Source organism: Lagenorhynchus albirostris, chromosome 1 (genome assembly GCF_949774975.1).
Source record: "Lagenorhynchus albirostris chromosome 1, mLagAlb1.1, whole genome shotgun sequence".
In the NCBI taxonomy this organism is placed as follows: domain Eukaryota; kingdom Metazoa; phylum Chordata; class Mammalia; order Artiodactyla; family Delphinidae; genus Lagenorhynchus; species Lagenorhynchus albirostris.
The window spans coordinates 128960338-128982157 of NC_083095.1; the positions used below are offsets into that span (position 1 = coordinate 128960338).

Consider the following 21820-nt stretch of genomic DNA (forward strand, 5'->3'; position numbering starts at 1 on the left):
TCTAGATTACTTATAACTAATACAATGTAAATGCTATATAAATAGTTGTAAATACAATGTAAATGCTACGTAAATAGTTTCTGGCAGGTGGCAAGTTCAAGTTTTGCTTTTTGGAAATTTCTTGGATTTTTTTTCAGATATTTTTGATTCGAGATTGGTTGAGGCTGTAGTTGAGGAGCTCACGATACAGAGGGCTGGCTGTATTAGTGCAGCCCTCCAATGGGCTCCCTACTCTGTACCTTCTGGGGTGAACTGGGTGTCCACAGTCAGAAAGGGTCACCTCTGCTTCAAATCTGCCTCTTGCCAACGGGCACAAGTCGGTGTTTGGGTCGGCGGCTCATGACATGTCTTATACAGCATTATCTGAATAATAGTGGCATGCTGGGAAACAGAGTGACATATAGCACGACAGTGAAATAAACAACTAGGTACGATTGGTACAATTCTGATGATTCATGACTTCTAGGATTTCTAGGTTCTTCCGCCGCCTGGATTATGGTTCTAGGCCAGTGTCAGAGAGTCAGGGTTACCTAAAGGAATAGCTGCTGGTGTTGGTAAGAACCCTGAAGTACTGTGAAGGTACCTATGAAGGACATACGAGGTCTATGTCCTGTTTCTTTCTTCCCTTTAATGGATGATGAAAAGTGATCCCCACATCCCTTTTCCACAAGCTCAAGTTGCTTTTCTTGCCGCTGAGTAGCAGTCACCTCCTCTGGTTTAGCCCCAGCCAGCTTCCAGCAGTAGCAGCCACCTGCCACTGAGAAGCACAGCCCACCCATGGCCTCAGCACCAACAGCCACGTGGAAGCATCTGGAAACAGTCTGCTGCTTCCACACTCTGGGCCTGGGGGATAAATTTAGGGAACACAGGGTACAGTTTCCCTATGACTCCATCCGGGTGGCCTGTTGCCTTACTGGGCCCCATTCCTGTTTGTCACTCATTTTCTTGCTGAAACCAAGGCTTGACCCTGAATGTAGGCCCTGTTTGGAGAGGCCCCACTAACCCAGTTCGATCCTACCAGTCCAAGGCTGCATCTGCTTTTTAGTACCCTTTTAAGTGTCTCAAAACTCGTGCATGCCTCTGCTTCCTGGATGCCAGCCATTCCTGGTCTTCTGTGGCATCCACCTCCGGGTGCTCACATTTGTGCTGTGAGATCCTAAGACCCGCTGCAGTGGCTTCACTGCAGAGGCATGGAAACCGTGGCTAGTCGTCACCTGGTGGGCTGTTACACCTGGATTCCCAACTGGAAACGCTGCTCTGGGGAGAGCTAGAGGCTTCCAGGGGTGCAGGAAGAGGAATGAAACAGCCCGGCATGCAGGAGCCCAGGAAGGGGCTGGAACCCTGTCTATCACCCTTCACCATGTGGGATGCGTCCTCCATGCTCTCACGGGGCACTGCTTTCTTCAATCAGTAAATATTTATTGACTAGTTTTATGTGCAAGGAATTGCATTACTTCATTGTAGAAGGTGGAAAAGCAGTAATGTTTGTGAATGTACCTAACAGTACTCAGTCCATGGGAGATGCCAAGAAATGTTAAAATCTTTAGGTATGTGTATTCTACTGCAAAAGATAAAAAGACAGCTGAGCATTATTGAGTTCAGTGAAGGGCAGCGTCTCTGCTGGGATCCAGAGGGTTTGGGAAGGCAGAATTGGGAAGAGTCCAATAGATGGAGGCAGGTAGGGAGGACGTGTCTCTTGTCAACTGGAGTGTGTGTAGGGTGGAGGGCGATGGGGGACACTGGTGGCAGGGAAACTCATGGTAATAATAATAATAACAACCAATTATTGAGCATCCCCTAGGTACTAGGCTCTGTACGCATATGATTTCTATCTTACTCAACAACCTGACAGAGTGAGCACACTTAACTAATGAGGGAACTAAGACTTATCCATATTGAATAGCCCACCCAGAGTCACAGAGTTTGTAAACGGCAGAACCAGCATTTGAACTCAGGACTGCCTTTCAAAGCCCAGGCTGGAGTGAGTAGGTGAGGCGCTTTTATTATGAATCTGGGATTCAAATTGAAAAGAAGGGTCAGATGGAAGACATGACTGGAAGAATTAAGAAGACTTGACAACTGACCAGGTTCGAAGGGCAAAGGAGACTCAGGGAAAAATAATGGTTCCATTTTGTAGCTTCGGATATTGGGAGAGAGGCAGTACAGCCACCCGACACCAAGTGTCATGAGGAGGAGGTGATCGTGAGCAGGTGAGGCGAGAAGGTATTGTGATGAGTTTCAGAAATGTGACAACTGATGATATCACTTATATGTGGAATCTAAAACGTAACGTAAATGAATGTATACGCAAAAAAGAAACAGACTCGCAGAGACATAGAAAACAAACTGGTGATTACGAAAGGGGAGAGGGAAGGGGGGAGGGGCAAATCAGGAGTAGGATATATTATATAACTATAGCCATTAATTTAAAAAAAAAAAAGAAAGGAATGTGACAATCAAGGTAGCGGCAGACATGCCAGGTAGCAAGTCAGTCATCTTCTCTGACTCATGTTGTAGACAAACTGGGAACATGAATGAATAGGAACATGGAAAGGAGAAAGCCTCCTATGTTAGGGGTAGATTCTGGAAGAAGTTAGAATGAGGAATGGCAGTGGAAGTAGCTGTCAGAGAAGCAGGAAGAGGAACAAGGATGGCATCGTGGTGTGCATGGCAGAAACCAGCTACGGAGGTGGTCCCAAGTAAGTTGTCAAGGTGTCATACATGTCCGAGAAGGCAAGATGCATGCTCCTGCCTGAACTCGGGAGGGCTCAGTTCAACTCACCATGCACTCAGCAAGTGGCTTCCATGGGCCTGGCCTTGTATTTGGTGCAGAGAATAGAAAAAGGCAAGACCCTGCTCTTGACAGGCTCAGGAAACCTTGAAACGGACCTGAGTTGCAACGTGGCTCTTCCACTTAGCAAGATTGCTCTTCTCTGAACTTCCGTTTCCTTGTCTATAGAATGAGCGTGCCCCCGAGCAAGTATTGCTGCTGGGAACTGTTCTGGGATTCAGAACTGATGCATGTGCAACACTCACCCAGTACCTGGAGCTTAATGGTGTGCTTGCTTGATCATGCTTGGAACTCATAATGACAAACAAGAGAATGAAGGGCAGTTTCTGAGGGTCTGCCTGCCAGACTCAGGGAAGCCTGCCTGCCTTGGGAAGGCATCCTCTCTTCAGTGGTTTGTGCTGTTCAGTCAATCAGGCCTGATTTCTGCTGCCTCATGTGGCTTTTCAGGACTGAAAAGAATCTCCTATTTCTAGAACTTCCCGTCCTTTAATGTGTTTTTTGGCCCAGATGTTCCAACAGAGCTCCCTTTCATTTTTCTTCCCCAAGTTCAGACAGAGACAGAGTCCCCTTCTGTTGGCTGGTGGTGTTCTCACTGGCCACGCCCCGGGAAACATATGGAGTGCTCCGTGGCAGACGAGAGGATCCCCAAGGGCTCTGAAGGTTGACAGCACAGATGAGCTGGATGTACCATGGGCCCAGTGGACTGGCCCTTTGTCCTCTGGGGGCCCGAGGGCTGCAGGTCTCTGTGTTTATCTGCTTGAGGGCCTTGCTGCCCCCAGCACAGCCTCGCTGGGGACTGGGAAGTGGGGAGGGGGCTAGGGGTATGGCTCTACGTCTGTTTGGCACTGTTGGGACACTGGGGTGTAGAGGCTGGAGACGGGGGATTGATGCCACAAAGATAAGGGCTCCCGGAGGAATCCATGTGTGACCTAGAAGTTGGAGGATGTTGGGGGAGGGAGAGATCAAAGAGGGACAGGAAAGGCCAACAAGGTGCCCTGTGAGGCTGGCGCAGGAAGGCTGCACTGCCCAAACACTGCTTCCTTCGCCAGCCCTTCCTGGTAGGCAGCTCTGTCCCATTTCTTTGCTGTCAGTCACCCCGGGCCTATATCCAGGGCATGGAGATTTTTGCGTGTCAGGCTGGGGGGGCCTTTGGGGGTCACCCATCCCTTCTCCTCCCTCCCCCCCGGCAGTTGACTGTTGCCTCAGTTTCCCAGATGGTTGGAGGAATGGGTCACAGCTGGAACTTTGGGCCTGGAGGGTAGAACGGGTCAGAAGGATGCTCACATCCAGGGTAAGAAACTTGCTAACCTTGCAGAGTCTCCCTCTTCTACCTGGCCAGGTATGCCCGGCACCGGAGAAGGCCAGCTGGGATATGTGGGCTCTAGGTTGAGTTAAATCTCTCTGCAATGCAGGTAGGGGCACACCACCATCCACCGAGACGGATGACCCAGGTGCCTTTAAATAAAAATTCACTTACAGCCCGATCATTCCAAGGGCCCTGCCTCAACCATTAATGAGTCAGAGCAACATTCCTTTTCATTCCAATTGAGCGATTCCAGTCTGGGTATCTTCCCTATTGAACCTCAGTAGTATCAACTTTAATCAACTGGCGTAAGCAGTTCCCCTATTAATAGATTCACTGGAAATCCCCTGATGTGTCATTTTATTTGTGACCTTGTTTAAAATGAAGGCATACCAACATCCACTCGCCAGGTACCAAGAACCAAACTGACTTACCCAGGCTCTTTGCACGGGTGCCGCGAGATATTAGAGGCAGGGCCCGGGATACATCTCGGGGTTCCTCACATGTGCACTCCCACATTCCCATTCCCTTTGGACCTTTTCTTTTTGGACCTTTGCTCCCTCTCACTTTGTATCCCACCCCCTTCCTCCTCTCAGTCACGGTGCTGGTGCTCTGGGGTCCGGATTCTTTTGCTCTACACAGGCCAGAGATGGAACTCTGCAAAGAGGAAGGCTGAGTCGTGTCAGGGTATCCCTGGCTTACTCCCGAGCAGGGTTTTTCATCCTCAGCACCGTTGACATTTTGGGCCAGATAACTGTGAAGGTGCCTGGGGAGCAGAGGGTGGAGATGACTGTCTCATGGACTGTAGCATGCTGGCAGCACCTCTGGCCTCCACCCACTAGATACAAGTAGTGTCCCCCACACCCTCAAATGTGACAACCAAGAATGGGTCCAGGTACTCTCTAATGTCCCCCTGGTGGGCAGAATTGCCCCTGATTGAGAACCATTGTTCTAGAAACAACAGCAGCGTGAGTATTTCAGAGGCCTCTGGAGCTTTCCCCACATTTCTCCTTCAGTCGGGAATTTGGGGGGGAACAAAGGGCATGTCCCAGCTCCCTCCACATTCCTGGGCCCAGCGCGCGCCTCCTTCATTTCTGTCGCTGTTCTTTCAACCAGAAACCCATCACTCTTCACATTGGTCTGTGGTTTGCTGAGTCCCTGTTGTCCCAGACAGGCTGGTCTGCAGAGTCCCTGACCTTGCGTGGCAGGTTGACTGGGGGCAGGGGTGGTGGAGAGAGCATGAGAAATCCTGGACTGGTGTCCTGGCTCTGCCTCTCGCTGGCCGTGTGACTTAGATCACCTTGTGTGGCATGTCAGCACTGGGTCCTGGCGAGCTTGTCATGTCATCCAACGGTATTATGGCCAGAGATGCTGAAAGGCCTGACTCCTGCCTGTGGGATTCCCATGGGAGAGAGACCCCCGCAACAGCAGCAGGTGGGAGACAGAGCATGGTGTGTCCTGTTCTGATGCCTTAGTTATCTGCCTGAGGTGTTTTGTGCTAAACATCAAGTCAACAAAGCCATGCTTCGAAGGAACAAAAGGGTTAAGTGTTTGAGAGCTTCATACTTGCAAGAATAACTTTTTTTTCTGTAAGAATTAATAAAGGGTTATTAGTGGTCGCAGAGTATATTTTGGTAAAATGTGTAGGCCATTGTTATCATGATCCATTGTTATAATCAATAAAGTACAAAATTGAAATAAGATGTTGGGGGTAGGGGGCACCTTTCCAAACACAGTGCAGCTCCCTTTACAGCCGCCTCCCTCAGAGGGAGAAGACGCCGTGTTGTTGGCAAACCTCAAGCAGGGCCGTGCCCACCTGGGGCAGCGGTGGCTTCTCCCACGCCCCTGGCTGGCTTCCCTCGGGAATCTCACATGGCCACCATCCGTGTGATGGTGGCTGTGCTCATTTTTAATCATCCCCATTATATCCAATTTACAGTAAGAGTTATTTTGTGAGTAAAATGCCCGAAAACACTTTACCTGGGTCAGTGCCTAATGGCTCCCAGTGCAGAGTTCTGACAAAGCATAAGTGGATTATATAGTTTAGATGTGAGGCCTGCATAGAACCTTCTGTGTCTGTGAGCCCAAAGCAGTGACAGCACTCTCAAGAGCTTGTAAAGAAAGAGGTGGAGGACCCCATGCTGTGGAAGAAAGAGCCAGAGGATGGAGGCTTTCAAAGTGGTACCTCTGCTTGCCAATAAATGTGGTCCAGGCAGCATAAGGGATTCTAACCAATTAGATTAATGACTCTCCTATGGATAAAAGGTTGACGCTGATCTCCCAGGATTGGGGTGTGGATTAAATGAATTTATACTAATGTAGTATTCTTACCCTCAAACACGTCGGGTCTCAAGCCTCAAACAGCTTGACAATCCAAAGGTGCCTCTGATTTCCCCGCACTGGAACTGCCCCGAAAGTGGCAGGATCCGCCTGCCCTCCCAGCGCTTCCTACGGCACCTTTGGTCTCCCACATAATCGACTGTGAGCATTGTAAATAGCTGTGGTTTTTAATACAGTGATATTTCCTCTTCAGGGACTCTAGCCCCTGGTCTGATTTCAACAACTGCTAGCATGGTCCCAAAACGTGGTTCTTGTTTCTTCCTTGTCTAATGGAGAGAGTGTTTGCATTTGCACAGGGTTTTTAATGGGCTGTACGCTGTTGGCTCTGAGAAGGATTCTTGGTTCAGAGCCAGGGAGAGTTTAAATGTTTGGGGAAGCCTACACAAGTGCTGCAGAGGAGGCCCTTCCGGGGCTGTCCACATGACTCACATCCACAGGGTCAGGGAGACATCCTGGTTCTCCCAACACACGGGAGGAGCCCACCTCTGTGGGATGGGCACTGCTGGAGGGCTCTGTTCCTCACCTGAGCAAGGACTCTGCACCAGGTGACATTTTCTATGAATGTCTGGGGCAGAAGTTTCAGATCAAGCCAGAGACTGTTAAGAGGAACCCTTTTTTTTTTTTTTACCATTCCAGAAACAGTGGTGGGAGCTTCCAATTTGACTGCCGCTGGTGGTCTAGACCATAGCGTTCTTGGGATGGAAATAATTTCCTGAGATTTTCTCTTTCAGGCAGGACCACACCTACGCCATCCCAGAAAGACAAGTCTGTTTTATTTTGAACTGCTCTGCGAAGGAGGCTTTGCGACCACCCTTGAACACCCTTAGAGTCTCTTTTTGTCTCTTTTGTCCGTGCTTTTGCCTTGTCACCTAAACCACTTTAGCTGAGGTCTGTTGACCTTTCTCTCTCTAGCACCATCCTTCGTGACCTTGAAGATCATTGTTTAGGACAGTTATCCCTCTATTACTTTTCTCTTTGCTAAATCATTTCAACTCCAGTACTTTTGGGTGGTGGCCAGTACAGTTTGGGGCTTCTCAAATGTCTCCCCCAAAATGTCCCACTAGAAGAGTGTGAATATTTGCACACACACGCACACGCACGTTCACAGTCATGCACAATACAGCCTTTGGAGTAGCCTGAAGTAGCCTACTGAAGGCTTAACATTTCCTTGAAGTCTACTTTTATCTTTAAACATTCTTGGAAATGTGACATCATGTCCCAAAATACAACTGATTGTTTTAATTTTAAAACAATCCTTTAAATTACTTAACATCAGGAAAACATTTACATACACATACACCTGTTTTTTTTTTAAACTCTGAGAAAATTGGCTGTTGGGGAAGATGCCACATCTTTTTTTTCTGGGATGTCTGGTGCACGGCTAACAAGCCCAGTTAGAGAAGGTTGGGGAGTGGACATCTTGGCTGCTGGAGCAGGTAGATCTGAGTTTCAGTTCTGACTATATCACTTGCTAGAGCCTAAACTTAAGCAGAATATATTAGCTTCTCAGTTATAACAGAGGGATGGTATTTCCTACCTAGAAGGGTGTATTCATTCAGCAACCATTCAGCACCTACTACGTACGAGGCTCTGCTCTAGGGCCTGGGAATAGAGGTGAAAAAGAGACGCAAGGTCCTCACGTATAAGGAGGCGTAGCTATTCCAGATGGGAGCAACAGACAATAAACAAACAAGCAAATAAGAGCATTTCAGACTGTATGAGGGAAGTGAAACAGGGCAATGCGATAGTGACTGTGTGTGTGTGTGTGTACATGTGTGCCCATATACACTTGCTACTTTAGATGATGTGGCCAGGGAAACATCTTTGAGGAGATGACATTTGAATTAAGGTCTGATTGGTGAGGCGGAGCCAGCTTTGAGAATTCAGTGAAGTAAATTAGTAAAGTGCCTAGCACATGGTAGGGGCTTAGTAGACATTAATTGCCTCTCTTTGTAGAAGAATCAAAGAAATGCTATTTAAACACAAAGAAACAAATTTTTTTTAATAATATTCCTTTTCCTTTTCTTTTTTTTTTTTTTAAACCCCACAATTGTTTATTTATTTATTTTTGCTGTGTTGGGTCTTCGTTTCTGCGCGAGGGCTTTCTCTAGTTGCGGCAAGCGGGGGCCACTCTTCATCGCGGTGCGCGGGCCTCTCACTGTCGCGGCCTCTCTTGTTGCGGAGCGCAGGCTCCAGACGCGCAGGATCAGTAGTTGTGGCTCACGGGCCCAGTTGCTCCGCGGCATGTGGGATCCTCCCAGACCAGGGCTCGAACCCATGTCCCCTGCATTAGCAGGCAGATTCTCAACCACTGCGCCACCAAGGAAGCCCAGGAAACAGATTTTTACAGGTCATTGGATGTGATTGGAAGGATCTCAAAAGGGTAACCAAGGAATTCAACTGGACTTGGGAAATGATATGGTCAGAAAATTTGTTTGTGTCCCATATTATTGCACCTCTTTCAGGGCTGGCTGCCCCTGGGTGTTCCTGAGTAAACAGGAGTTTTCTAATTGCATTTGCACACGGGCCCCTGATAATCAGCATCTTTTCCTTTGTTGAGAGGTTCCGATTTTCTGCTCACCTGCTCCCATGGAGCATGTAATAATAGCTTTCCCTCCTTAATCAAATAATATCAGGTTTGAGTTGTAACCTGTTAACTCTACGGAGAGAACTGATATAAATATTCTCTCCTTAAAGAGGCATTGTATTGTGCAAGAGAGGACATTTCCTAACATGTGCCATTCCTTCTCTAAAGTATTTTCCTTTGACCTATATAAATAAAAATAACCTAAGCTAACCATTGTATAGGACTTTATGGCCTATGAAGCTCTTTGGTACCCAGTACTTGGGCCTCATAGCATGCTTAAGAATTAAGAAGCAGGGGCAGAGAGAGGAGTCTGAGCTTTGGAATCAGCCCAGCCTGGGGTCAAATCCTGGCTCTGGGCGTCATCGTTTTTCTTTAAAATTAAAACAGTGTTTTATAAGCCAAGGACCCATAGCTCCCTGGAATCCTGGGTATATTCTTGGTGAACTGCAACTTAAATTAGGTTTTTTTAGTTGAGAATTTTCATTTTGATGAGAACCTAAAAGTATAAGTCTATTCTGGATACTGTGAATGACAGTTTATACCTCCATTTTAGTGAGAAAAGATTTTTACATTTTCTGGGGTGCCAATCTCCAAAGACCCTGTCCTGTAGAGATTCAGAACCATGTCCACCTTCAGCTGTATACACAAGTTCTGCCTTTTGTGACCCAGATCATACTAGCTCACTCGTAGTAAATACAGTGGTAAATAATAGTGAATTTTTTTCGTTAAGCAGCATTTAAATTTTTTTTCAGCCTTATAGATTGGCCCTTCTAAATGATGGATTGGTGGTATAAACAAGTTCATTTTTCAAAAGGAAAAAATAACAACTCAAATGATGGTCCATCCTGCTCAAATTTAATAGAATCTAGTCAATAAGTGAAACTTCAAAGACTTAAGTATGTCCTACATCACACCCTACAATGTCTATTTAGTTTCATTAACTATCTATCACATTAAATTAATATTGTTAATTTGATTTTGTTGGTTGTTTTCAGTTTTGTACTTATTCCATTTGTAAGTAAGCGTAAAAAATTTATACTTGGTTTTGTTTCACAACTTGGGGTATGAGACACATCAAAAAAGAAGTTATAACGGAATATAGTGAAGTGTGCGCAAAGTTCTGTGGATGCCTAAAGGACAGAGCAGCTATCCTTGCCTGGAGAGTTGGGGTAGTCTCTAAAGAGGGTGTTCTTCTTTCCAATAGGGTCTTGAAGAATGAGCAGGAACTGATCAGGTGAAGTAAGGGTGGGAGGTGAGGGACGACTTTTGAGCCCAGTGGCATGTCATATAGAGGCACAGAGTGGTGTAAAGACTTGGGGTGGTTGAGTGAGAAGTTAAGAATAGGGAAGTGCTGGCAGGGGGGGCTGTAGGTCTGGGGAGAGGCCAAAGAGTGAAGGGCCTTGTGAGCCAGGCTGGGGGGACTAGATGTAGTTCGGGGGGCAGAGGGGAGCTCCGGGAGGTCTATAATCATGGGTCTTGGATGATGTGATTTTTAGGAATGTAATTCTGGAAGTGGGGGAAGGGGAGATTGGATGGATAGAGACGAGGTAAGAGCAAATGGGAGTGAGACCGTGACCCAACCACGGGCCGTGGGGATGGAGGAAATGGGACAGGGTCCAGGGATGTTTTTGAAGTCAGACTAGTAGGATTTTATGTCCAGTTGGATGAACCAGAAGATGGAGCAGGCATTCAGGTCCTGGTTAGGTGACGTACTGAGTATGAGAAGCCCATGCGTCATCCTGGCGAGTATGTCGAGTTGGTGATTTGGAATGTAAATCTGGTGCCTGGGAGAGAGTTTGGGGCTACCCATTAATAAGGGTGATATCAACATGAAAGATCATTGCTGATGCTACAGTATTTCCCTGTAAGAAGGGTTGGATGAGATTGGAAAACCAAGAATGGAGCCCTAATATTTGAAGGGCAGGTAGAAGGGGAGAAGCCAGCAGACAGAAGAACTACATAACAGAAGAGGAGAAGAGAGCTACAAACTTAGGAGGAAAACCAGGGCAATATGGTGTCCTGGAGTCAAGGAGAGAGAACGTTCCAACAGGCAGGAGATAGCCAGGAGATCAAATACTGAGTGTATTACTTTCAAGAGATAGAACTGTCATTTAGGCACATGGAGCAAGGAAAACAATAGGGGCATCACAGATCACCACCCAAGTGGCTGAACAGCTGTGGCACATGCTGCTCTAGGGAGAGGAGGTGTTTGATGTTTCACAGAGCAAGAAACCAAGCAGTTGGTACATTCGTCATTCATTCATCCATGTGCTCATTCATGCATCCATCAAGTACTCTCTGAGGGCCTTACCAGGTGACAGACTCTGTAAGAGGTGCTGTTAGAGTAGATGGAAGACAAAGAGAAATAAGCATAGTCCCTGCCTTGGAGGGCTCACGGTGTTATTGGGGAGATGGCTGTGTACACAGATCATTATAGTGCCAGGTGGTGAGTGCTGTGGAGAGCGATGTGGGTAATGGCCCTGCAGCATGGGAGAGAGACCATTTGACCCGATTGGGAGAGGTCTTTGGAGCTGAGTAGGAGTTGCCAGGAAGAGGAGGAAGGGAGAGGTATTTGAAGCTATTTGAGCTTCAGCAGGGTGAAGGCAGGAGGGGAGAAGGGGCGTGGCCTGCTTCCCTACTTCGTGCATGCTGGGAGCACTGGGGGTGGGGCAGAGGGCTGGGGAGGAGTTGAAGCTGGAAAGGAAGGGTGAGGCCAGTTTATGAAAGGCTTAGAATGCCACGGCACGGAATAAGTTTGGATCTCATCTTCTGGAAAGTGAGAACTCAAGAGACATTGGTAAGCAAGAGAGTAACGCAATAGGGCTAGATTTCAAGAAAATAGCTGTGGTGGCATGAGGAGCCCTGAGTGGACAAGGGAAAGACTGAAGATGGGAATCCAGGTAGGGTCCCATCTCAGCCCGTGCTCAGGCTCCTTTATTCAGCAGAGTGTTTCCAGAGCATCTACTGTGTGCTCTGCTCTGCGCCAGATGCCGCCAAGTTCCAGGGAGTGCTTTCCAATTGCCTTCCTTATAGGGGCCTGCGGATCCCAGCTGCTTCCTGGGGAGCGTTGGATATTGACTCAGATGCAGTTGGCCAAATCACCAGGCAGAATTCTCTGCTGGAAGGTTGCTGTTCCCCAAGTCAACCTCTGGGTCCAGAAGCCGGCACTCTTTATTGTGTGAATTACTCACTATTTTGACTGTCCTGGTTGGCTTGGGTTGAAGGTAGGGGATTGCTGTTGAGAGCATGAGGCCAAATGGACTCGCCACTGAACAAAAGAACACACCCAGGCACTGTGCACAGAGACATCTGCTTCTGTTTCCTGAGTAACTGCGCAGCAGCACAGGGCGGCCTCGGTACCCAGGCACATGCTCTGCGTTATTTTCTAGTTATAACCGAGGATGATTTCCATGTGGCTGGTGATGAAAGAGTCAGGTCCATTTCAGAAGGGGGAGTGTTTCCGATTATGTAGATCACATTCAAATATTTACCTCATTCCATCCTCTTGGCTGGGCCCTGCCTTTGAATATTGTGGAAAGGCATCCAGGGCTCCTTTGCACCGCCTTCAGGGAAGATCTTCTGTGCTTAAAGCCTGCTCTTTGCTGGCAGTGGGGACCCCTGGGCACAACCTGTGGGATTGCCTCTCAGTTGTGGTACTTGAAGCGAATCAGTACGTGGCAAGAAATGTCAGTGCTCTTCCAGGAAAAATCCGAGCCTGTTAGCACTGGAAGGGACCCCAGCCCTCATCAATCCCAACCAGTTCATTTTACTGATATGGAAACTGAGGTCCAGAGCCACAGACTGACTTGCCCCAAATCAGAAAGTGAGTAACAGCAGACTTGGGACCAGAACACAGGGGCCAGTCCAGGGTTTCCCCCGAGCCTTCCCTTCCCTCTTCTTTCATCTTTCTGCGGTTCCTATTGCTGCTGTACTTCTTTTCTTAAAAGTACATTTCAAATAGAGTCTTCTTAGCATGGATCCCACGTTAGGTAGATATCGTTCTGTGAATGTTTTCCTGTCTCATATGATAAGCTCCAGGTTGGCCTCCACTTGAGTGGCAGAAGTGGCAGGGGTAGGCCAAAAAGCAGGGAATTTGAGGGTGATAAAATAATGTGGCTAGAGCATTTGGGAATTCAGGAAGTAGCAGTATATCGTAAAGGTCCAAAGTCCAGACGGTAAGCTCAGTTGAGCGCTTTCCTCTGAGTTTCACCTAGAGGTATCCAGGGGCCAGTGACTCTCAAACTAGAGGATGCATGCAAATCACTGGGGAAGCTTGTTTGAAATACATATTCCTGGGCCCCACCCCAGAGGTTTTTATTCCCTAGGTTTGGTGTGGGATCCAGGAATCTGCATGTCTCAGATAGACGCGAGGTTGATTATGTTGTGGGTACCTTGTGGGTCACACATGGAGAAACAACACAGGACTAGGGCTAGGAGGACGAGGGTATCTCTGTGCTCGTCTCCAGTGTTTGAGTCAGAGTATATACTCAGTACCATAGTGAGCGGATATAGTGGAGTTTGATGTATTTGAGATCATTTACTGTCAGGATTCACCAACTGGGAGGACACAGGTATTGAGAGAGGGCCTGAGGGCCTGGCAGACAGAGCTGGAATTGGCAGGGCAACCAGACTCACACTTGCTTAGCTTTTGGGTGACTGTATGTCAGTGGATTTTCCTCTAGGGCACATGCTTTAGCTCAGGCTTGATATTTCTCTTTCCACACATCTCTCTCTCTCTACCTTAACCTCCACTCACTCCTCCCCCTGTTATGGCTTTGTGCAAATGCATCCTTTTAACTGTTCCTGAAATGCATTGGTGAACTCCCTTATATATAAACTACTTTGTGGGAGATTCTGACACAATGGTCAAGGCTGAGCATGTTTCACTCCAGTCCAGTCTCCCGTATTTGTGAGATTCTCATATCCATCGTGCAGCTGCCGGCCTTGACATCATGCTGAGAGGAATGATTAGGGGCTTTCGCAGTCTGTGTTGTGTCAGAGTCAAGATAGGTGGTTAAGATGTAAGGTTGAATTGGTGTCTCTGAGAAACCATCGTGGAGGTCCTTAATTGAGATCTGGTTTGAGTTTGGAGCTTCTTTATCAAGACGCACCACCTCCCCATGTTCCTGCACAGGTAACAGATGTCCTAGCTGAGCTGCCACTTCTGTGTGCCTGCTATCATGTGCTCTTGGAGTTCCAAAACTTTGCTCTCTGGGCTCAAACTCCAAGGTGTGTTTTTGTAATGTTTGCTTTAGGGTGTTGACTTGTTATGTGGCTAAAAGAAAACCTCCTTTTCCCAGTCTCTTCTAGAATGAGACTTCAGAATGTCAGACTTTGCATGTGACTCGCTTTCTATGAAGAACAGATGGTGGGTTTAATTTTGTAGAAAGAAAATTAGAAATCAGTGAAATCTTACATGATTTCACATTAGTACCAAAACCAAATACATTGAAAACATTTAGAGCTGTTCCTAGCTAGTTATGGATTTACTGGTGGCAATGAGAAATTCCCAGAGCTTTCTGTGAGGACGACTACCACCAACTCTTGGTCTGTTCTGTGCCTCCCCCAACCCCCAGCAGTCTGTTCTGAATCTTTCTCCACTTAATCTATTTATTTTTATTTATTGAGCAAGCAATATCGTAACCATGACTGAACTTTTTTAAATTACAAGAAAACTTACCCGGGGACCAGCTTCAGGAACAGAGCGTATGTTTTCATTTTTCCACGTTCCCTTCCAGGCTTTGTTCACATGCTACAGAATCTTTACATTATTATAATCATGGTATAGTTACAAGTTTGTATTTGGCATTTTTCACTTAGTATTATATTACGGGACTCTTTCCGCATTGCTCTGTATTATTCATGATTGTGCTATTTCATTGAGTCATGAAGCTCCAGTTTATTTGACCACCCTTCTATTTTAGTCACATATGTTCGTCTTCCTTAAAAAGATGCTGATGGAATAAAACACAGCCACAATAGCTCAGATTGTTGCTTTTCCAACTCCTCTAAGCCCATTTGCTGTCTGTCCCTGTGATCCTCCTATTCACTTAGCCCATCATGTTTCATGGAGACCTTGGTTCTCTCGTTACGCTGACTGTGGTCAACTGTTGTCTCCATATGAATCCTCCAGCCCTGGACCGCCTTAATCCCAAGGCTTCTGCCAAGTCAGGACCACCTTTGGTCATTCCAGTCATTGCTTCCTCTCCAAGTCCTGTGCCAAAGGCAGACCCAGCTTATTTCACACTGTCTTTGTTACCACACTTTATCCATATATTTTAATATTTGCACTCATTTAGATACCATTTAGGGTTCTTTACCGCAAGCCACAGAAACTAACGTAAGCAATGGGAAATGTATTGGAACCAGCCTAGGAAGCAGGTGGGCATTGAGACACTCCAGAGAGCAGCAAGAATGGTCTCAGAGCATAAGCAGTGAGGTCAGGACGAAGGACCCAAAGCCATTTGCAGTCTCTCAGCCACTTTACTGGCGATTCAAATTCCAGGGAGTGTTCTGTTGGCTCACATTGCTTACCTTGGCTTCAGCTGACAGACATTCCTATCACACTTCATCCAGTGTGGAGGGGTGATTTCCTAGAGGACTCAGGGAAAGGGGAATGATTGCCAGGCTGCCCTACACACACATCCTACCATCAGTATACATTTACAAAAACATCCCTGCCTAATAGTAACTTTCATACAACAGGTTCCACAGTGTTGTTAGTTACAGCGTCCATCTCCAAACCCAAAATCTCTGGGGGATTTTAATCCCCACTCCAGTTCTACTACAACCTCTTCTTTTGCACGGCCCGAGTTAAATAGGGATGTGACTAACGTGATTCTCCTACTTCCTTGAATACCTTCCTTTTTTTCTGTTCCCTGGCTCATGCCCCACAGTGACTATTTAGAAAAGCATAATATCAAGCAGTCATTTTTCTACGAGGAAGGGGGCTGTTAGAAGGTTTGGAGGATTTTATCCAAAGTACACATTTCCCTTGATCCTAGGCAAGACATATTATAACCTCTGGGGAAAAGGCATGGCATGGTATGTGTACTTTGAAAAGTCTTCTCTTTTAATTCTGTTATCTTGCCTCTACATCCACCCTGCCTCTGTTCTTTAAAACCTCCAGTGGAATGGAGAGAGCACCAATTTTATTTGAGGGCTGGATCTGCTTCTTACACATTATAAAACTTTTGATGGGTGATGTCAGTTCTTCCAGTGAAGGGACAAAATTAGAGGTCTTCTGTGCTCCTCCTCGGTGACTGGTAGTGTGTTTGATGCTTTACCTCATTACTTCATTTCATCTACCCAACAACACCATCAGAGCTGCATTACAGTCAATCCTTGGATACGTGGGGGATTGGTTCCAGGACCCCCAGGGATACCAAAACCTGCAGATGCTCAAGTCCCTTATATAAAATGTTATGGTATTTGTGTATAACCTATGCGCATCCTCCCATATACTTTAAATCATGTCTGGATTACTCATAATACCTAATACAATGTAAATGCTATATAAATAGTTCTAAACACAATGTAAATGTTATGTAAATAGTTTCCAAGTCAAGGCAAAATCAAGTTTCAGTTTTTGGAACTCCGGTATTTTTTTTTTCCTTAATATTTTCAATCCAAGGTTGGTTGAGTCTACAGATGTGGAACCCGCAGATAGGGAGGGCCAACTGTATTTTCTTTCTTATGTGTATTTTCCAAACCCATGCTTCGTCCACTAGGGCACTCTGAACCTCAGTGACCATATCTGCAAAATGGAAGTAAAAATCCTTGAAATGAATCTTGTGAATATCAGACGGAGAGCTTACGTGAAACCAGTTCAGGCAAAGAAAGGAAATTTTTGCTCATCCTAATTACACCTTCTTTCTGTAATCTTCCAGTTCGTCTCTCTCCTTCTTTCAGTGGCAGATCTTACCTCTTTCCTAGAAGGCTGAAGCCATCCAATGTGAACTTCATCACCCACTCCTTTCCTTACAGCAGAATATTACTTTTCATAACAGAAGATCAAATATCAATAATTATTTGTTTCAACCTAGTGATATCTGTAAATAGGTCTATTCTCTAATACTGTTCTACTTCTTGGTATTTTTTTCACTAATTAATATATTATGGAGGGTAGTCCAATTTAACAGGTATAAATCCATCAATACCTCATTCTAACAGGTAAGTTGTAATCCATTGCTTGGATGGATTCGATTTGGGAGGATTTAACCAAGCTCCTATTCATGGGCATTTAGGTTGTTTCCAGATTTTTTTGGTTTTGTTCTTACAAAAAGTAATGCAATAAAAGTTTTTCTATACACAGCGTTATGCACCAGTTTTGAGTGTACCTATAGGGTGACCTACTGAAAGTAGAGCTGCTGGTCTAAAGGGTATGTACATTTCAAATTTGGTAGGTATTGCAAAGTTCCCTCCAAGGAAGTGCCCCAGTTTAGACTCCCATCAGCAGGGAACGTTCTTGCCATATCAGTATTGTCAAACTTTATAATCTTTGCTAATATAATAGAGATAAAATGGAATTCTGTTGTTTTCGTTTGCATTTATTTGATTATATGTGATGTTATACAGTTTTCATATATGTATTGTATTTATTTTCCTGCTGTACTAGTCAGCCTGGGCTGCTATAACAAAATACCGTTGACGGGGTGGCTTAAACCACAGGAATTATTTCTCACCGTTCTGGAGGCTGGGAAAAGTCCAAGATCCAGGTCCTGGCAGATTTGATTCCACAGTGGGGACTCTTTTCTTGGATTCAAGATGGCTGGCTTTTCACTATGTCCTCACCTGGTGGAGAAAGAGAGAGAGTTCTGGTCTTTCTTCCTCTTCTTATAAGGATATGAATCCCATCAGGGGGTCCCATCCACCCGACATCATCTAAACCTAATTAACTCCCAAATGCCCTCCCTCCACATACTATCACATTGGGGTTAGGGCTTCAAGACGTGAACCTTGAGGGGACACAGACATTCAGTCCATAACAACTGTAAACTCCCCATTCAAAGTAGGTTCCCTTTGAACCTACTTCCATTGGGTTGTTTGTCTTTTTCTTGCTGATTTGTTAGGACTCTTTATAAATGAAAGAAATCAGCAGTTTGGGGGTCATTTGAGAAGCGCTTCGTGTTTTCTGCTTCAGTCTTTACACGTCGTGGGTGTCTTGGGGAAGGGACAACAGGCTGGCAGTTGACACGGCTTTGAGTTTCTATTATTTGTTGGTTTTTGTCTCTCAGCATGATTTATTCTTTGGTTTTGCTGTTTGTCACTGACTAACTGAGGTCCTGTGAGTTAGTCCTAATTTTAGGAATATTATGTCTCAGAACACTTGGAATTTTTCCCATCCTGCCTCACAGAAAACTCCGTGACCATCAGAAAAGAGGGAGGGAGGAGGGTCACTAGGAGGACTGGGAAGGCGTAGAGGGCGGATGGGAGGTTGATGGAACTGGGAGGCTGACACGCAAAGCTCTCCTCCCTTCATTTTTTCCTTGATATTTCTTCCTTTCTTTCTCTGCATTTCCCTCCTTCCTTCCTTTCTGTTTCTCTTTTTTCCCCCTGGCTATGTACTATAAAAATACAATTCTGAAGCATGGGGTTGGATTCCCACCATGGGGCCTGAGACGGAATTTCAAGTCACTCACCATAATTCAACTTTATAAATTAGAGAATTCTTATGAACAGAATAGGATGGAATGTGGTTTCATGTTTTCCTTCCCTAGGGAGCCTGCCCAGTTTGGCAATAGGAAACTAAATTAAGGGTGGGATTAGTTCTAGGAAGTGGATTTTTAGGCTAGCTGCACGTCTGAGCCAGATATTATAGACAGGGCCCTAGTTATCTATGTGCGTGAGCGATCAGGAAGTGGCGGGTAACTGAAGTCCCCACATGTGCTGGAAGCATACTTCTGCCTTCGTTTGTTTATCCTGATTATTCTCCTGCTAGACTATCGGAGTGGATTTATTACTACTCATTTTACTCTTCTGTTTTCCATCAACAACATAGGCAGGGAGGCAACATGCTGCATGAAAAAAAAAAAATGCTAGAGTAGGTGTTAGGAGACCTCAATTTTAGTCCTGTCGGTGCCCCTCACTAGACTGAGACATGGGCAAGTTATACGGCTTCTCAGGGCCCCAGTTTCTTCCTGTAAAAGGGACAAAACTAACCAACCTCCCAGGATGGCTCAGGGGCCCTGTAAAGTGTGACCTGGAGCTCGTGGTGCCTATGTCATAGGGCCCGTCCCCACGCATGCGAGCTGTTTGCACAGTACCCGGCACAGGGAAGGAGCCCAACAAATGGCTCTCTGCTTTTCTTCCTTGTCCTGGAAGTACCAACAGATTGGATTCGTTTCCTAGGGCTGTCGTAGCAAATAACCACAAACTTGGTGGCTTAAAGCAACAGAAATTTATTCCCTCACAATTCTGAAGGCCTGAAGTTCAAAATCACGGTGTTGCCAGGGCTATGCTCCTTCCAGTAACTAGGGGGGAATCCTCCTTGCTTCTTTCAGCTTGCGGTGGCCCCCGGCCTGTGGCCGCAGCACCCCCGTCTCTTTCTCTCTGGTCACATGGCCTTCTCCTCTGTGTCTTCTAAGGACAACTTGTCATTGGATTTAAGGGCCACCCAGAAAGATGATCTCATCTCAAGACGCTTAACCTAATTACACCGACATTGACTCTTTTTCCAAATAAGGCCACATTTACAAGTTCTGGGGGTTAGGGTGTGGACGTATACCTTTTGGGGAAGGCCACCATTCAGCCCACCACACACACTCTAGGGATTACTTTATATATCAAGACTATGGCCTGATTTTTTTTACAATCACCCAGCGAATCCACCATCGGTTTGATATTAATCAGGGTATGTCAGGGAGGAGAAAAAAGAACAAAAGCTTGGTTTTTGTTTGCTGTGTTTTGTTTTATATTTATAACCCTTCTCTCCTGGCTTCCCAATTTAGTAGTGATGAGTGGAGTGTATTTGCTATTTGTGCGCCCATCGTCCTGCCTGCTGCTCACATACTGGTGGTCAGGAAACTGCAGCCTTCCTGTCGCGGAACCTTCTGTCCTGCCCTCGCTCCACTGCATCTCCCGCTGGCTCCACTCATATGACCCCTGACCTCTCGCCGTGGCTCTCTGAACATGGCGCCCATAGACTGGCGGGCTGACATCCAGCTCTGGGCTTAAACCTCTGATGAGATGCTTGTTTGCTTCCTGGACTCCTCAGCTCTCTCACTCATCCTTCCAGTAGTCACTCCCTGAACCTTCAGGAACCCAGCTTAAGCTATCAAGGTCATGCAGAGACCCCTCTGTGCCCTGGAATGTATTGAAGGAAGGTGGCCCCAATTAAACAACCCCCATGGCTTCAAGGTAACTGAGTACCTGGGGGCAAGGACTCTACCCTGGAGCTGAGCCTTGCAGGGCTTTTAGTGACTATAGTACTGTTACAGTGGTGGCTTACTCTTTCTGAGCTCTCACCTCAGGCTCTTGGGGGGATTTCCTCATCCACACCACCCTCTGAAGTAATCTTAGCTCCATGTCTCATTCCCATGTGCTGTGAAGGAGTTCAGCCTTACCGGGTTTGTTCCACACAAAGGGGAAGGCAATCCCTGTACCTTCTCACCTCTCAGGGGTATCGTGGGGACAGAGGAGTGTAACTGAAAGGTCTTCAAGCTCTTGGACCAAACAATGCTGATGAATCCCGATCTAAAAAAAAAAAAAAAAAGCCAAGGTAATCTGGAGGCAATTATGCATGTCAGATGGAAGCCTGAGGTTCACTGAAAAACCCACATTATTTTTAAATTTTATTTTATTTTTTATACAGCAGGTTCTTATTAGTTATCTATTTTATACATATTGGTGTATATATGTCAATCCCAATCTCCCAATTTGTCCCATCACCACCACCACCACCCCCTGCCACTTTCCCCCCTTGGTGTCCATACCTTTGTTCTCTACATCTCTGTCTCTATTTCTGCCTTGCAAACCGGTTCATCTGTACCATGTTTCTAGATTCCACATATATGCGTTAATATACGATATTTGGAAAAACTCACATTTTTTAAGGAAAGTCATAGTGTTACTCGGTGTCCCAAGGGTAGGAAGGACATTCCAGGGGAAGGATCCAGAAGCGCTAGAGCAGCTGTCTGCTGGGGGGAGAGCACGCAGTGCTGGAGCTGCAGGTATGGGAGGCTGGGGAGACTCGAGTCCAAACTCTCCTGCAGCCACATGACTAGGGTAGGTCACAGGTCTGTGAACCTCAGGTGGGAAACCTCATCTCTGAAAGGTGAGAATGGTTGTAACCAGGGCTGCTGTGAGGACTAGAAATTACACGTGTTATCTGTCACCAAGTGGGTGCCTGAATAATTACAGCTCTTTTACCCTGATTCTTCCTCTGAGGACTTCTCAAGCCCCACCCCACCCAGACAGGCAGCCAGTCCCCCCCAGGGAGCCTCCCTAGGCTTGTCCTAGCTACATAAAGCTCTTTGCTACTGGGCCAGGACATTCGTGCAACCTGGGGTGCTTTTCTCCTTGTCCTCAGGACCTAGCTCAACACTGGTATATACCTGGTGCTCAGAGCCTGTCTGCATCATGAAGGAACACAGTGTACCCACGCTTAGCAACCTGCTTGGCATGGTAGATCTCTGTGAAATGACCAGTTAAGTGAATGGGGGTGTAGAGTCACCCTCGGGATAGAACTTTAAAACTTTCTGATGTTTTTAATCTCCTGATTCATCTTGGAAGCAGGAAAGGTTATCATTATGAATTTAACAAGTATGTGTTTAGTGCCAGCTCTCTGCTTTGCACGTGG

The 21820-nt window shown here is 46.3% G+C and overlaps 1 protein-coding gene across 1 annotated transcript in view; it reads left to right on the forward strand.

Moving 5' to 3' along the window:
• The window catches only part of THSD4 (thrombospondin type 1 domain containing 4), a 542551-nt gene that overhangs the window by 36507 nt on the left and 484224 nt on the right, over positions 1–21820 (forward strand). The window lies entirely within an intron of this gene.